Source organism: Engraulis encrasicolus, chromosome 14, assembly GCF_034702125.1.
Source record: "Engraulis encrasicolus isolate BLACKSEA-1 chromosome 14, IST_EnEncr_1.0, whole genome shotgun sequence".
Lineage (NCBI taxonomy): Eukaryota > Metazoa > Chordata > Actinopteri > Clupeiformes > Engraulidae > Engraulis > Engraulis encrasicolus.
In genome coordinates this window covers 7774490-7780434 of record NC_085870.1, presented here as the reverse complement: position 1 = coordinate 7780434, position 5945 = coordinate 7774490, and the positions used below count along the sequence as shown (strand labels likewise).

Here is a 5945-nt window from a genome sequence, read left to right as displayed (position 1 = left end):
AACATATTAAACTTCTTTTCATTGAAAAGTGGAAATAACTGCTGCATTGACAGGAATCAACAAAGTTCATCTTTTGAAGAGGGAAGGTCTTGATATTGCATAGCAATGTAAGATCATCTTCATATTGCATGGCAACATGTTGGGAGGAAACAATATAGCTGACTATTATCAGCTCTGCTTTCAAGTTTCCATCTGGAAACATAAGCTTCTTTTTCATTGAAAAGTGGAAATAACTGCTGCATTTGCAGGACTCAACAAAGTTCATCTTTTGAAGAGGGAAGGTCATGAGTTCAATGTGAACTTCACTGTAGTGTTCTACCAAGGCCTCCAGGGGGAGCTCCTGGTTGGAATGTTCTCTTTGCCCAGCGTGTGCAGGTCAAACACTCTGGTCTGGGACAGGACTGAATCCTCCATGGCTTCTTTGGAGGACATCTTCAGGGTCTGCAAGTGGTTCAGCACAGCTCCATGGGAGTGTGTCTGAGCTCCATCCTTTGACAGGGAATTGGCAACCTCTTGGGTGGGAAATCCCACATTAAGGGAGGACAAAGTCTTTTTCTGGAGTTGTTTCAGCAGGCAAACGGTCATCTCAAGGATGTCGGCTTTCTCCAGCTTGGTCTCGGGCTGCTGGTTCAGGAGCTGTGGACCCAGGAGAGCCTTCAGTTCCTCAATGCAGTTGTTGATGCGATCTCTACGCAACTTCTCCACAATTGGTTTTCTTAGCTGCAAAGATAAAGAAGGCACCATTAATACATATGTTCAGTCAACTATTTCAGGGTAAAATATACAACAAAATGATATCAAGTTCAAGAAAGGTCAAAGTTCTACTATTTACCTTGTGGGAAAGACTCATGTAGTCCTTTGGGTGGTCTGCTGTAGTGGTGATTGTTGGAGCCATAGCTGCAGCTGTAGTAGATCTCTCTGTAGAGTGAATCTGATCAGCACTGGCTTCATGTCCCCTATTTATACTCCCAAATCTCCATGTGAATGTGTGGGTCTTGGGCTGGTTGGATTTTCTCACAGTCAGTAGCAAATGGCTGAGCTGCAGAGGACAATGAGGAGTGTGGAGCTGCCACATGCGGGATCCTCCCATTGCTGGGGGACAATGGTCAAACCTCAGGGGAACAGGTGCTGGGTTGGGGTGATGGAGAAAGAGACCCACAGAGCCACTGTGCGGATGTGGGAAATGGCTGACCCTGAGAGAAGACTTGTGCTGCCTGATGCTGGGGTCAGACATACCCACACAAGTTATGGCACATGCCATACTCACTACTGCACACACACTTCTGAAAAGTATACCGTGATGTCATCCTTAAATACATTTGGCCAAGAAGGTTAGTTCATATTCATGTGCATCACAGGCTTAATAAATAATAGATGATATAAAATCTGTAAAATGAACACCTTTGCAGTGCTATGTGCAGTAGAAAGAAATGGAGGGAAAGCTCTCTCCATACGTGTGGGGTGTTCAAATGTAACAGCGGTCAGCCTTTCTCTTTCTGCAGGTAAAGAGGCCAACATGGTTTCCCACACGTTTCCTCACATGCAGTTTGAATATTCTATACATGTACCAATTTTATTTTGAACGTGGAAATGATTTCCATGATGTCATGAAACTCATTTTTGATTGCATCTAGCCATTGCATAGGTGATAAGACCCTCTCTCTGTTCACATTGTAAGGCCTAAATCAGAATGCAAAATGTGAAAATGTGTAACGTCACACAAAGTCACTGTCATTATAGCAACGCGTGCCTTTTCCCCTGGGTATGGGTCACATTCTGTGGTGGAACTATTAATGCGTGTGCTAAAACAACTGAGAGTCTCCTCTCTGGGCTTTCCCACACTCATCCCATTGACAAGAGCCTCCAGTGAACAATAGAAGTGTGCCTTGATCATGGCAGGACATAGGGGAGCCATGTCTAATGAAGGCTTCACGCAAATATGTCACTGGTGGCAAACTTTTAGCCTTGATAAATAATAGTAACAATTTGGAGACAGTTCAAAACCTTAGATCACACTGGCCTTTTCAAATCCTTCCTTTGTATTTTTTTTTTTCCTTAAAGAAGAGAAATAGGAGATAAGACGCAAAATAATAGGAAATGGAAATGTAAGTGTTTTAAAATGTAAAACCTTCTACGTAGTTTTCCAATAAATTACCATTAGACCTACCTTCAGATAAATATATTCCTTTCTAATGAACTGAACTTGCACATGTGTTTCAACTACTCTTCCGAAACTATTCCACATATCTGTTATGATTATGATCACCATCAAAAATGGAGGGAAACAAGTCTGACTACAGATTCTATTTTTGAATATAAACTGACACGAGTTGAATATCTTGTTGTAGGCTATACTGTACTGCTACCTATAGACCCTTTATGACTTAAGCTCTTCCTGCACCTGTCAAAGAAAACTTGGGCATGTTGGCTGTAGCCCTGATAACATTGCTTTAACCGTGCCGTCTTTGGATTTCATTCAATGCTGTAGCATAAATGGTATAGGTAGCAACTTTGAAGAGGCATGTGTCTTTCCCCAGTTGTCTATATCTGTGGAATCCCCAGTGGTGATGTGGATGCTAGAACTGGAATCCTCCTCTCGTGGGCTTCCACACTCTGCCCATTCATAGAAATCCTTGTGGACTAGGGAAGTGTACATCTTTGGAGCTAACCAGAAATTGCAAGCAATTTCAACAGTCCTCCACAATTACATGTTAACATACTATACTCTCATGGCAACACATTTAAAGCATGTGTTTGGATGGTTTCATTCGTCTCTTGGAGCTTAAGACGGCAAGGATAGTGAACTTGTTAAAAATTAAAAATACTTATTTTAAGCTCTGCTTTATAGCTCATAGGTTTCTGTTGTAAAATAATAGTGTATGTAGCTGTAGGTATTTTATATTTTATGTAACTGTGAATATTTTATTTCCTTGCCCTAATGGCTTAGGTGTCTGCATCCATTGACCCCCAGAGGTCTGTGAGAGAGTCCAGCGCGCTTTCCCACACTCTCTCCATTCACTTGTCTTCAATGGAGCAACAATAGGAGTGTGTCTCATCACTCCCCACATTAGTCAGGGAGTCCCATCTCCCCCTGCTGCCCAGCTGACTTGGAGTGCAGTGGGGAGGTGTCCAGTTTCAGGCCAACCACTGGACGGACGAAAATCATTACTGCAATGATATTGGAAATTCTCACACTGTCTATTTAAACTTGACATACTTTCAGTAAAATGCAAAAGTTTGTGTGTGTGTGTGTGTGTGTGTGTGTGTGTGTGTGTGTGTGTGTGTGTGTGTGTGTGTGTGTGTGTGTGTGTGTGTGTGTGTGTGTGTGTGTGTGTGTGTGTGTAAGCGTCAGAGGTCTATAGCTTTTTACAGTAATATAGTCCATCCTTCAGTGGAATTAAATAAAACAGGGTTGAGGCACCAGGTGCCACATGCCTGGCTAGCTGGCATAGAGCTTTGCATAGGTGAGGAAAAATAAGATTTTTCATTCAGTACCATAATTTTACCAACAGAAGATGCTGAATCTTCTTCTTACCAGCAGTCAAAATCCCATTACACCTATCATGTCCCTATGCCACTCTTTATTATTTCGCCAGGTATTTTAATTTTGTTGACAATCCCTCAGAGTGAGAAAGAGTAGCATATGAGTAGCTGTCAGCTGTTTTCACATTTCAGAGTATTTCTGAAAAGGTGTTTTGATTGGGAAATTACAGTAAGAAGAACAAAGTCAAATGTGGTGTGTTGAGAACGGGGTTTTATTCAATCTCCTGCTTCAGTGAAGCAAACAATATTTTTTTGCTTAGGTGAAACAAGCATTTAGCATGAGTGAACATGTTCTTCAAAAGCAGAACAATTGCGTTGACATTAGTTCAGTAGTCTCTTCACAGAAACAAATCAACATGTCTTTATGAAAGACACTGGGAGCTTCATATACGCAGAAGCTTTTCATTGTTACTTACAACATCAAAGCATTTTTCGAAAAGTAGCAGTCTTTAAAATGACTTTACATTTTGTCTTCTTAAATATTAAGAAAGCGTAATATATCTTGATACCAGATATGCTATCATTACAAATGATGTCTCTTTCGACACAAAATTTTCCTTCAAAATTGAAGCATAAAAAACCCAATACATAACATGTGTTCATAGATACAGTCAATATAAAACGATTATCATGTAAAATCATGACAATTAAATTTGTATTCCTTAATTAGGAACATTTTTCATACAACCATAAAAAAGTTTCATAAAAACAACTATCTTGATATTGAATAGCAACAATGTATGAAGATCATTTTGATATTGCATAGCAACATGGAGGACGTAAACAATATGGCTGACTATTATCAGCTCTGCTTTGCAAGTTCCCATCTGGAAACGTATTAAACTTCTTTTCATTGAAAAGGAGACATAACTCATTCACAGGAATCAACAAGGTTCATCTTTTGAGTGAGAAAGGTCTTCATAAGTTCAGTTTCAACGTCACTGTACATAGCGTATCACGGCCTCATAAAGTAAACAATATGGCTGACTATTATCAGCTCTGCTTTGCAAGTTTCCATCTAGAAACATATTAAACTTCTTTTCATTGAAAAGTGGAAATAACTGCTGCAATCAACAAAGTTCATCTTTTGAAGAGGGAAGGTCTTGATATTGCATAGCAATGTAAGATCATCTTCATATTGCATGGCAACATGTTGGGAGGAAACAATATAGCTGACTATTATCAGCTCAGCTTTCAAGTTTCAATCTGGAAACATAAGCTTCTTTTTCATTGAAAAGTGGAAATAACTGCTGCATTTGCAGGAATCAACAAAGTTCATCTTTTGAAGAGAGAAGGTCTTGATGAGTTCAATGTGAACTTCACTGTAGTGTTCTACCAAGGCCTCCAGGGGGAGCTCCTGGTTGGAATGTTCTCTTTGCCCAGCGTGTGCAGGTCAAACACTCTGGTCTGGGACAGGACTGAATCCTCCATGGCTTCTTTGGAGGACATCTTCAGGGTCTGCAAGTGGTTCAGCACAGCTCCATGGGAGTGTGTCTGAGCTCCATCCTTTGACAGGGAATTGGCAACCTCTTGGGTGGGAAATCCCACATCAAGGGAGGACGAAGTCTTTTTCTGGAGTTGTTTCAGCAGGCAAATGGTCATCTCCAGGATGTCGGCTTTCTCCAGCTTGGACTCGGGCTGCTGTTTCAGGAGCTGTGGACCCAGGAGAGCCTTCAGTTCCTCAATGCAGTTGTTGATGCGATCTCTACGCAACTTCTCCACAATTGGTTTTCTCAGCTGCAAAGATGAAGAAGGCACCATTAATACATATGTTCAGTCAACTATTTCAGGGTAAAATATACAACAAAATTATATCAAGTTTAAGAAAGGTCAAAGTTCTACTATTTACCTTGTGGGAAAGACTCATGTAGTCTTTTGGATGGTCTGCTGTAGTGGTGATTGTTGGAGCCATCGCTGCAGCTGTAGTAGATCTCTCTGTAGAGTGAATCTGATCAGCACTGGCTTCATGTCCCCTATTTATACTCCCAAATCTCCATGTGAATGTGTGGGTCCTGGGCTGGTTGGATTTTCTCACAGTCAGTAGCCAATGGCTGAGCTGCAGAGGACAATGAGGAGTGTGGAGCTGCCACATGTTGGATCCTCCCATTGCTGTGGGACAATGGTCAAACCTCAGGGGAACAGGTGATGGGTTGGGGTGATGGAGAAAGAGACCCACAGAGCTACTGTGTAAATGTGGGAAACGGCTGACCCTGAGGGAAGACTTGTGCTGCCTGATGCTGGGGTCAGACATGCCCACACAAGTTATGGCACATGCCATTCTCACTACTGCACACACTTCTGAAAATTATACCCTGATATATAAATACTATTGGTAAATAAGGTCAATTGAAATTCTTTTGCATCACAGTCTTGATAAATAACAGATGGTATAAAATATGTAA

The 5945-nt window shown here is 41.2% G+C and overlaps 2 pseudogenes; both read right to left on the bottom strand.

Annotated features, from left to right (window-relative positions):
• Positions 1–315: 315 nt before the first annotated feature.
• On the bottom strand, positions 316–951 carry LOC134462974 (transcription factor HES-1-like; annotated as a pseudogene).
• A 3924-nt stretch (positions 952–4875) lies between these two features.
• LOC134462973 (transcription factor HES-4-A-like) lies at positions 4876–5511 on the bottom strand (annotated as a pseudogene).
• Between the last annotated feature and the right edge of the window lie 434 nt (positions 5512–5945).